This window comes from Hyaena hyaena, unplaced genomic scaffold, assembly GCF_003009895.1.
Source record: "Hyaena hyaena isolate Hyena2069 unplaced genomic scaffold, ASM300989v1 scaffold_616, whole genome shotgun sequence".
In the NCBI taxonomy this organism is placed as follows: domain Eukaryota; kingdom Metazoa; phylum Chordata; class Mammalia; order Carnivora; family Hyaenidae; genus Hyaena; species Hyaena hyaena.
In genome coordinates this window covers 352945-365092 of record NW_024081247.1, presented here as the reverse complement: position 1 = coordinate 365092, position 12148 = coordinate 352945, and the positions used below count along the sequence as shown (strand labels likewise).

At 39.6% G+C, this 12148-nt stretch overlaps 1 pseudogene; it reads left to right on the top strand.

Annotated features, from left to right (window-relative positions):
- Positions 1-624: 624 nt before the first annotated feature.
- On the top strand, positions 625-6711 carry LOC120248915 (annotated as a pseudogene).
- The last annotated feature ends 5437 nt before the right edge of the window (positions 6712-12148 follow it).

Here is a 12148-nt window from a genome sequence, read left to right as displayed (position 1 = left end):
GCCTCAATCAATCAGTTGAAGACCTGATTAGAACAAAAGACTGACCTCCCCTAAGCAAGAGAGAATTCTGCAGCAGAGGTCTTTGGACTTAAACTACAACATCAACTTTCCCTGGTCTCCAGCCTGATGACCCATTCTGCTGACTTTGGCAACCTCCATAATCCCTAAATTTCTTAAATCTCTCTCTCTCTTTTCTCTCCACACACACATCCTCACCGCCCCCCCCCCCATTGGTTCTGTTTATCTTGAAAACCGTCACAAATACAGGCTTCTTTCATTGTGACATTTGGAAGTTTGTCTTTTCTCACATGGTCACAATGGCCACGAAACCATTAAAGGAAACTCAATCAAATGAAGAAGACACTGACATGAAAGTAGCCTATCCTCACTTTCTAAACAGACTTCAGCACAGGTCTGCAAATAAAGGAAACAGCTGGATAAACTGGAAAACTAGTATTTTCTCCACTGTGACGGAAAACTTCTCAGGCAAGCCTCTGTAAGCCTCTGTAGTACAGGAGTTAAACTTTCACTTCATCTGTCTGTCGGGACATAAAGACCGTTCTGTTGAACTTGGTGATAAATGGATGATTGAAGGGGGTAGGCTGTTCAGTTAATAAGGGCGTCATGGAAAACTGGGGCCCCAGAGCTTTTAAAATGAAGAATATGGAACTGAAAAAGTGAGCAACAACAATCAAATGGAAGAAGGTCCTAACTTTTAGACAGAATCAACAGCAGCTGCAAGCATGTTGCATGGGACAACTGGAAAGTTCACTGGTGAATCTCAGCCATGGCATTCTACTCGACTTTCTTTAATTTGCTCTCTGTCCACCACCAGAGAGCAAGGGTGATATTTGTTCTTGTTTACAGGCCATAACATGCAATCATTTTTCCAGTTACCCACTGTCTAAAAACAATTGTTTCTCAGACAAAGACCATTACTGACTACAAAAATTCAGCAACAGAGAATAGAATAAATTTCTAACAGTTGTACTTTTTGATGAGTAATGTATGGAACGATTCCCTCCACAAAACAAGAGGCCTCTTCATAATCTTTAAATGGATCTTGGACAGTTTCTCAGCAAGTGTATTTCATTTCTTCACCGTTTCAAAAACCATGAAATCCTTAGTCTTCCGACTCCTGACTTAGAATTTGTTTGTATTTCAACACATCTGTGATTATCTCTGGACAGGAAGACAATAAAAGAACTGAAAATTCCACTAATCCTCCCAAGTGCCCTTACAACTTGTCCTAATACCTCTCCTTTCCCCATCTTTTTTTTTTTTTTTAGTTGTCTCCCAAACAGCGATAAGCCCAGGGTTACATATTATCTACAGTTTTCAAATCAATATTACCTTATATCACTATTGCTGCACAGTTTAGGGCTTTGCGGCTAGCTACCATGACAATAGATGCACAGCCTGGAACCAGTTTTAGTTAATTAGAGTCAATCAATCCAAACTTTGCTAACTTACTCATGTGAAACAATAGTATAATGAACCAAAGTCGGCAAGATGATTGGGAAACACGAATTATTGCACCCTGATAAATTAAATGTGACTATTACAAAACCTTCTTTCTAAATGAATACTCGGGAAAGGAATATGAGTCTTTAATATAATTAAGAATACAGGGAAAATAAACCTAAAGGAGCTATTAAAATCTCCACCTTTTTTTTAACGAAGAAAAATAGAGGTTGTATTATGGAAAGATCTTATGACATCTTTATATATTAATTTGGGAAAATAACTTACTGTTGGTTCTGGTCCTTGGATGGAGTAGGCAGAAAAGCAGTACATGCATATTTGGGGGTTCCAGTACCATGGCAAAAGGGGAGAGACAGATGAGTCTAAACCTCTATGTCTGTGTGTGCACGGTGCCGAGTATGGGTTTATGTGACTCACGGGTCAATGCTTTTGATAATGTATGGAATGAATGGAAGCATTTCCCTAGAACTCTAGCAAATCTGATGTGCTATCATTGGTGTTTGTGGCACACATGCTGAGCCCAAGGGCTGCAGTAACTAAATAAAACATACAGCTACTTTACACATGTAATTGAAAAAATAAGACAAACCCAAGATTCAACCTCCCAGTAGCCAAATGTTGCTGTTGCTTTACACCAGGGTAACCTGTGAATCTTATCGGAACGGTTACTTAGATCAAAAAACCATGTTGAAGGTTAAGCAGGGAATAAGAGAACTTTTGCAATGTAAATTGATATGAAGGTAGCAGATGCCCCATTTGGGAAACAAGATGGAGAAGCAAAGAGAAACTGAAAGGGGGTTGAGGAGGGTAGAGAAAGGAAAACAACATAGAAAGATGACTTTTGATTTTTTAATTTATTTTTTAATGTTTTACTTATTTTTTATTTCTGAGAGAGACAGCGTGAGCAGGGGAGGGTCAGAGAGAGAAGGAGACACAGAATCCTAAACAGGCTCCAAGCACTAAGCCAGGGGTCAGCACAGAGCCCGATGCAGGCCTCGAACCCACACACTGTGAGATCATGACCTGAGCCAAAGTCGGATGCCCAACTGACTGAGCCACCCAGGGAAACCTGAAAGATGACTTTTAAAACAAGATTCTTCTGGGGGTTCCTGGGTGGCTCAGTCAGTTAAGCGTCCAACTTCAACTCAAGTCATGATCTGATGGTTTCTGGGTTCGAGTTCCGCGTTGGGCTCTGTGCTGACAGCTAGCTCAGAGCCTGTAGCCTGCTTCAGATTTTGTGTCTCCCTCTCTCTCTGACCCTCCCCTGCTCATGCTGCCTCTCTCTCTCAGAAATAAATAAAACATTAAAAAAAACAAGATTCTTCTGCCTCAACTTAGGCTAAAAGTGGTCCTTTTTTTGGTTTTTGTTAGTAAAACATCTCACATAAAAACCTTGTAAGAGGCAGAATCAAAGAGCTCTGGCCCAAAGTTTGAAGACCTGAGTGAGGGTCTTCTCCCAGCCACTTAAATGATCTATTTGACCTGTTTTCCTTATCTGCAAAATGGGAAGTTGAGGTAGATCATCACTGAGGAAGCTTCCAACTCAAAATACCCCAACTGCTGGTGCAATTTCATAGAAGTTTTTAATAATTTACTTATAGTGATACATGTTAACTACCACTATAAACTGAATGTCTGCCAAATTCAAAAGTTGAAAACTACCCCCCAGTGTAATGGTATTAGGAGGTGAAACCTTTGGGAGATGATTAGGTTACACAGGCAGAGCTCTCATTAATGAGATTAGTGCCCACATAGAAGAGGCCTCAAAGAGCTTTCTCATCCATTTCACTATGTGAGGACACAGGAATCCTTAGACCTGGAAGGAGACTCTTCCCAGACACTGAATTTGCTGACACTTTGATCTTGGAGTTCCCAGCCTCCAGAACTGAGAGAAATAAATGTTTGTTGTTGAAGTCACCTGGTCTACAGTGTTTCTGTGATGGCAGCCCAAATGGACCAAGACAACTACTGAGCTACTTTGTTACCTTCTGTCCCATAGTCAGACAGATCCAGACAGATGCCAAAGGTCTTTACAGCATGGTTCATGAAGACATCATATGTTAGATTTTACTGCTCGTCTATTTTCTCATACTCTTAAATCACAGCTAACTTACCATCTTTATGTACTCTAAGCTCATATACATTTTATTGTCATTTACCAGGGGCATAAACAGAGCCTGTCTTAAAGGCAGTTTCAAGGTAAGCCCCGCATCCTTGGTGAGACTTGGTATCTGTGTCTTGGTGGGCTGGGTGAGAGACAGCTTTTGTTTTATTTTCCTTATTCTTTAAAGGCAACTGCTGCAATGATAAGGTGGCTCACTCTTCCTCATGTCATAAATGAATTGTCAAATAATTTGAAGCTTCTGGAAGACAGGAGATAGGAGTTATATGGCTTTCAGTGTCCTATAATGTCTAATACAGTAAATCAGCTATAGACGGGCTTAATCAATAGCTGTTAGATGATGGATAGATGCATAGATGAAAGAATAGATTGCAGGTAGGTGGGGGAATAAACATATGAATAAACGGAAACTCAATATAAACTCAGTGGTATATAGTTGATATTTCTTTACATTTGGAAAACTTGATGTTTTTCTATTTAGAGACTAATTTTGGGAAATGGCAATATGATAGATTTCTACACATTTAACATATTCATATTCATTTAACTACTAAGAATAATGTAACTAAAAGATAACAAAGTGATTTTTAACATCTCAAGGATGTGTGGTGTGGCTAATTGAATCCCCACCTACCGCATCTCAAATTCAAATCCTATCATTAACAATGAAATGAATTCAAACCAAGAGTTTACTCCCCAGATATATAGTTTATAGCTTAAACCTCACAAAACCAGTTGCTTCTCCCCAAACCACATAAAAACCACAAAGTATTTCACTGGCCATGACACCGCCAATTGGTGATGAAAAAATTGCTTGTGCTTTTGACATTTCTGTGTAAAACAACAGCTGCTTCACTCACTTGGAAGCAGCCTTTTATCCCCACTGGGGATTGTTATCCCCAGTGGAGGTGGGTGGGCATCTTGCTGGCAATGTTGCATGCATACAGAGATTCTTAGATACTCCATAGTTGACAGCTAAAATGAACTCATTCTGTGAAGGATATGTTTTCCGGTGGAAGACAGCCAGACCTGCTTTCCTTTGGGGAATAGAGTACGAGGGGTACCATGGCCCTGTTCTCATCATAGTGAATCTAACACCCACAGTCACATGGGGCCAGCCATGTACATTGTAGAAACCAAAGGCTAATACCTTAAGTGCATCTTAACTACCAGAAGGAAATTTCGAGGTCAAAAATGAGCAGAAAATTTAAAGCAGAAGTGTATCTGTGAATGTACTGGGTCCTCCTCTTTCCCTCCTATCATAATCACCATAAATATGTTCATTATTATTCTCTCATTTGCCCTATGTTCTTACATTTCGAAGTTCCTGAAACTTGAATATTGTTTGTGCCTTTTTCCTCTGGACCCCCTTCTTTTCCTCTAAGTACCTTAAATCATATATTTAATGAACACCCTCATTTCCTGTGCTCTTAAAATTCAACCCAAGGGAAGAAATGAGGTGAGTTTCATTTAGGCACATAACCTCAAAACGTCGAGCCCTTAGAAGGTGGCTGTCATTCTAATGTATTCTGTACTAATTATTTTGGCCCAGATCTGTCTGATTGCGTTCCCGCCATCATCACAATGTGCCTTGTGAATGGCACTTCCTTACTTATTAGCTCCACATCTATCGTGCAGAGTTTCAGTGCAAATCTGAGGCTAGTTCTGCATGAACTCAGGATATTCCCCTAGAGCATGGGATACAACTAGGAGTCAGAAGCCTCCACTTTATGTACTGCTGCCACTACGGAGTGGGTCTGTTAAACTCACAAATGGCATAAGGATGAAAGTGCTTATTAAAGGGCACAGGGACTTGTTAATATTGACTATTTGACTATGACAATTAAGAGCAGTAGAATAGGAAGAACAGAGTGTGGAGATTTCAAGTCTGCCTTCAGCCACTTGTTGCTATGTGATATCACGTAACCTCTCTGAACTTTATTATCAGTATCTGTAAAATGATAACATTATTTTAGTGATATGGATGTATGTATGTATGTGTATATATATATATGTATGTGTATGTATGTATATTGTATGTATGTATGTATATATATGTATGTGTGTGTATATATATATATGGTATATATATATATATGGTATATATATATGGTATATATATATATGGTGTATATATATATATGGTATATATATATATATATGGTACTTCTCTAACTTTTCTAAGTGGCCATTTCAGAAAGGCAAGGGAAGTGGCTGAGTACCTGATTCCAGTCTTCAAGGAACCAAAGTTTGGGGAACAGGTGTTATCAACCCAGAAGAGTTTGTGGCAAGCTGGAGATCACTTAGTCCCTCACTGTCCAACATGGTAATGAGCTACAGGGGAAGAATTGAAAGTGAAGGTATTCCTACCAACAGGCAAACATTTTTGGGTCACCAAAAATGTGCCATGCTACACATGCTACACATAGATGGAATATTCACATGACTTGGAAGCTATCATTGAGGAAGATGATGGTGATGGGGGATGGGTAGGTACTTATCATAGCACAGGTATTGCAGGAATAACTGAAGCAGTTAAGGAGATTACATTGGAAATCAAGGACAGTGTAAAACTTCAAGATTGCTCAGTAGTATGTCAGGAGGAGGAAGAGGAAGATGAAGGAAAAGCTGCAGATATGGAAGAATGGGAAGAAAGTGGATGGTTGGAAACAGATGAGGCTTCCCTAGACAAAAGGAAAAATAAGAGAACTAGCTTGTAAAACTAAAACTGATGCTGGAAATAAACATGATACTTTGTCAGCCAGAACTTATGACCTTCATATCACGTATGATAAATATTAGCAGACACCATGCCTATGGTTATTCAGCTATGATGAGCAAAGGTAGCCTTTAACGGTCGAACACATGTGTGAAGACATCACTCAACATCATGTGAAGAAAACAGTGACCATTGAAAATCAGCTTCATCTCCCACCACCTCCTATGTGTTCAGCTCACCCATGTAGGCATACCGAGGCAATGAAGAAATCATTAAGACTGTTGCAGGAGGGCAGAACTTGGTGTTCATACATCTTTTCTTATTCTCTGTACATGCTGTCATTCCAACAATAGAATATGACTACACAACACACTTCACAAAGTAAGGAGAGAGCATAGAATCTATCCTAATTATTCATTCTAATTTTTATTTGTTTCTAGGAGAGAGAGAGACAGCGTGAGCAGGGGAGGGTCAGAGACAGAGGGAGTCACAGACTCTGAAACAGGCTCCAGGCTCTGAGCTGGCAGTCAGCGCAGAGCCCGACGCGGGGCTCGAACCCACGAACCGCAAGATCATGACCTAAGCGAAAGTCGGACGCTTAACCGACTAAGCCACCCAGGCGCCCCTATTCATTCTAATTTTTAAAGAATTAGTGTGTAGTTGTGTCCATTGACCATATTCACCAATAGATACAATTTCTCTAATAAAGGGACGTATATGTTTATGCATTAAATTTTAGAAGTTCCACTAAATGGCTATTTCACTAATGATCTGTGTTAAATAATTTAAGAATGTCTTTGATAATTTTCTAATACTTTCTGTATTGCTGATCTCCAGAGTAGTGGAGAAAGTCTCATACTTGCTAGTGCTAGTACAATGCAAAACACATAGTAACTATCATTAAAATGTGGCCAACAATATATAGCAAAAATCCAAAACATGTGACTACAAAAAAAATCAACAATAAATTATGGTCATTTATAAAAACAAACCAAAAAGAAACCTTTCTTTTATCATTTCTTAGAGAACATCTAATATTGTTCTTTCTCTCCCATGATCTATACTATGATCCAAAAAAGCTCTTTATTAGTCTAATTTGTATCAATAGTCCATATTCCCTCTATAAGCCCCTCATCCTTAAATGTTTCCATGTTTCCATGTTGATTTCTCTTCTGATTCTTATAATTTTATGTCCAGTTCCTCTTGATATCTCTACTGGGAAGTTTCACAGCTTCCTCCAACAACAGTTCCAAAATCTGAACTTACCATGTTTCTTTTCCAAACTATTCCTCCTCAAGTGTTTCTACTGCAACAATTGGCCAAATATCCACTCACACGCACATGACAGAAATCTTGCAATCATTCCTGACAACTCCCTTTCCCTCACACGCCCTATTCGTTGATTATTCTTTTAAAATGTATCTCTAATTTATCAATTTTCCTGTACTCATTTCCATTATCAATGACTCCCATGTGAACCATCCATGCCTCTTTATTTTCTTTCTACACTAAACATGGCCCTTTCCCAAGCTGTTCAAACTCAAACCTGAACATCATTTCTCTTCTTAAACCTCCCATGAATGCTACTTTTTAAGAATAAATCATCCTATGACTAGCACCTCTGGGCTTTGTATATATAGAGGGGTAAATTTGCAGGAGTGGGGTGGCTTTCTAGTTGGAAGGAGAGAAGTGAGGGAAGTTCTCTTGGAGCTGCATCTGCATGGGGTGCGTTACCCCTGGCCTCAACCCCTATCACATCTCTAGCATGGCCGCTGATCCCATGAAAGCACTGATTCCTGCACAACTTCCTATCTCACCTTATGTCTTGCTTCCCTTCACTCACTGTATTGGAGTCTCACTGCCTACCTCTGCCCTTGCCTTCTTCAAATGTACCAAGTTCATATGCACACTTGCTTCTTTTCCCTCTGCCCATATCACTCTTCCTTATACCACATTTCCTCAAAATTCCTTGTCCTCTCCACCCTCACCGTCTTTCTAGTTTCTGTTTAATTATCAGTTCTTTAGTGAAGGTGTCCTCCCTCTAGGTCAGATTCTCCTCTTGAATGCTACCAAGTACCTGAACTTGTCAGTTATAATACTTACCACAGGGGCGCCTGGGTGGCTTAGTTGGTTAAGCGTCCAACTTTCGCTTAGGTCATGATCTCACGATTCGTGGATTCGAGTCCCGCGTCGGGCTCTGTGCTGACTGCCAGCTCAGAGCCTGGAAGCTGTTTCAGTCTGTGACTCCCTCTCTCTCTGACCCTCCCCTGCTCACGCTGTCTCTCTCTCTCTCTCCTAGAAATAAATAAAACATTAAAAAAAAATACTTACCACAGCTGTAGTGACATGACATTTAGGAAGGCTTTTGTCTGAAGTCCCCCTCACTCATTATGGTCTACACCCAGGAAGGCAGGAACCAAGCAGTCTGGTTCATCCCTGAACTCTCAGTACCTAACATAGAGCTGGTGCCCTGTACAAATTCGTTGAATAAAGAAATTTCTAAGTCTATTTAGACCACACTTTTCAAACTCTCTATCTCAAAAAAGACCAATAATTTTAAATGTATGTAGGTGTCACTTAAGGACAGTAAATGAAAATTTTTCCTTCCAATGTTGAATTTGCTAATTGTTTTGTTAGACTGAAAAAGGGACCTGTTCCTCAGATCTCATACCATAAAATTTTTTTGGAATATAAAAAAGGTATTTATTTTTAAATACGTTTTTAAATTTAAATGTTTCTAATTGTTTAAGAATTCTCTAATTCTATGTAAGTGATCAGTAACCCAAATTTATTAAGTTGTAGGTATCATTTTCTAATTTTTCCTACAAGTTTGATTTTACTTAAATTCTTTTGCAATTATTCAATACTGAATATGTATGAGATACCTATTACATGCCAAAACCCTAGCCATATGCTGTAAATAGAAACTAGCATTTATTGAGGAGCTCATACTCTAGAGGAGTAAACCAATAAATAAATACATTCACACACACACACACCCCTATAAGATACTTAATAAGAGATACTAAGGTAACTATGTATATGGTGCTGTGGTCATGTAAAAGACAACTGAAGATCAGGGAGATTCACAAAGAAGCATCCTCAAGGCTGCTCTTGAGGATGAATGGAAATTTACCAGACAGATAGTGACTTCCTCCAGCCGTTTAGGAAGAAAAATAACAGCAAGAGTGAAAGCATAGGATGGCTCACACATTTAACTATTGCCCTGCATGATTCAGACTCAATAAACAGTCCTGCTTCCTTTATGAAACACCTCTCCGTGTCCATGTCAAGCAACTCTCCTGAAACATAACATCAAATTCATTTCATTCTCAAACTAGTTGATCTCATTAACAGCCAATCCCAATTTCTTTCTGGACACCTATCAATATGTGCAACTTCCCAGCAGTCAACATATATAGATGCCTCCTCCTGTAGAGATATACTTTAATGATTCATCAGTGACTGTACTATAACTCCTTCACAAAACCCCAAAGCATTAAAAGCTCCATCTTCATTATTAACAGATGTCTTACAGGCACCTAAGTCAACACTTCAAAATGACTCCCTGCAAGTTTGCAAGACCAAGTGTTTCTTCAAGGACATCCAAGAATACATTTCCTGAAATGCTGCTGGAAGCTGGCTAAGAATAGTGAAAAAAAATGCTTTTTAATATTAAGGATCCTGTATTTCTCATATTCTACCACTTCCATCCTGGGAAAAAAAAAAAAAAAAGTTTCCAAAGGAGTTAGTCTGAAAAGGAGAGAATCCATTTCTTCCAAAGATTATAGCAATTCCAAGCACTTCAAAGTCTCTCTCTCTCTCTCCCTTTCTGTGTCTCTGGATGGATAGATGGAAGAATTACAGATGGATAGATAAATGTAGTGCTATAGACAGCAACAGAGATAGAAAGAGAGGTAGACATCATCCTTCGGAAAGCTGATTTTTTTCTCATCACTGAATAAAATGCAGAAGAATTGGTTTGGGCATCAAAGGAAAGAATTTTTAAACATATTTATTTCCTTATAAAATTAAAATGCCATTAAAAATTAACTTCAGGAGCGCCTGGGTGGCTCAGTCGGTTGAGCGTGCGACTTGGGCTCAGGTCATGATCTAACTGTTTGTGTTTTCCAGCTTCGCGTCTGGCTCTGTGCTGACAGCTCAGAGCCTGGAGTCTGTCTTCAGATTCTGTGTCTCCCTCTTTCTCTGACCCTCCCCTGCTCACATTGACTCTCTCTCTCTCTCAAAAATAAATTAAAAAAATTTTTTTAATTAATTTAAAAAATTAACTTCCGGAATTCAATCCATCCAACCTTTAAGAGCAGCAAGCATATGGTCTGAGAGAAGCCGACCTCTGCTCTTCCACGCATCCTACGGTCCCAGTGAGAGGAAGAGACCACCTGAGTCCCAGCTACATGGAGATCCTAACAGACCCCTGCCAGTGATTTTTCAGTTGACTCTATTCCACATGTCCCCAAAGAAAGGTCTTCCCTTTTAAAAATAATTTAAATTGTATATTTAAGACTGCTTAGAGATAGGCTTTTGTCAAGAATGCTGCTGGGAAAAACAAACAAAAAAAAACAACCAAAACCAACTCTTTTGAGACTGCAAGTTTCCTGCAGCTTGAGCCGGCAACACACACTCAGCAGTAACCGTGGACCGGAGAAGCCTGGACTTGAAAGGATGCCTTGATTCCAGCAGGGCCCTAAGTGACGAATGATGTTCATACGTTCCCCAACACCAATTTCTCCCCTTCTGAAGCCGTCACTGGGCTTCATGTCTTTCACTCCGGTCTGTTTTACCTTTAAAGCATTGCATTTGCAAACAGTTTATTTTTTCGTCAGCTGTAATCAGTTTTTGAATTCTGTTGTGTTGTTTTTTTTTTTTTTTTTTTTATCCAAGTATGGTTCTCATGGTGTAGTAAATGACATTAGGCTTTTGTAAATTCTTGCAGAATATAACAGATCATTGGTTTTATAACACAGTCGCTGCTTTTGCATTCTGATGAGATTATTAGTAGCAGCCTAGAATACAACATCCTTGCATACTGTTAGTTAAAAAAAAATAAAAGTTTACTAAATGGTCTCTTGTCAACTGTATCTGAAAATCATTATAGTTTCTGTGTTGCCTCTACATGAAGGGGCTCTTCAGCAAGCTGGTGGGTTATGTCAACATGAGGTTACAAAATTATTATCCCGGCTCTGTTTGTTTCAGCGGGGCTTACGCCATGCATTAGCATTCCTCTTGTAAATCTCGGGGGCTTAGGTATTTGTACATCAGGTGTAGAACCATTCCAGTGTTCAAACAGAGGATGTTCGAAGCCAATCGGCCTAGTGGTAGCTTTCACTGGGAACAATTTCTGACGGGGGAGAAACGCACTGGGGCTTTTCTGATTTGCCATCTCTCCATAACATAGATTAGCCCTTTGGGGTGTTCTGTGGCCTCCTGTAGAGAGATTTAAAATCCATTCTATTAATAAAATTAAGTGTTTTTCCCTCTTGGGCCCATAGTCTATAATGCAAATTAGCTACGTGTGATATTTAAGGGGCAAATGGTCCTCCACGCGCTGCAGCGTGGCGGTGGCGCGGAAGCAAGAAGCGCGAGACGTGCGAGCGGAAGTGCCTGGCACAGACCAGGGAGCAAAACGTTCCCTTCCGCGTGTGCGTTCCTATTTCAGGGCTGAAACAATGACATTTGAAAATTGCCTATTGCATGTGCACCTTACCTTTCTCTCTATCCCACTTTACACACGCATATCTGCTCTCTGCATTAAGATCATGACTTTCTGGGCTTCAAATTGATACAATGCCAAATAAAAAGCT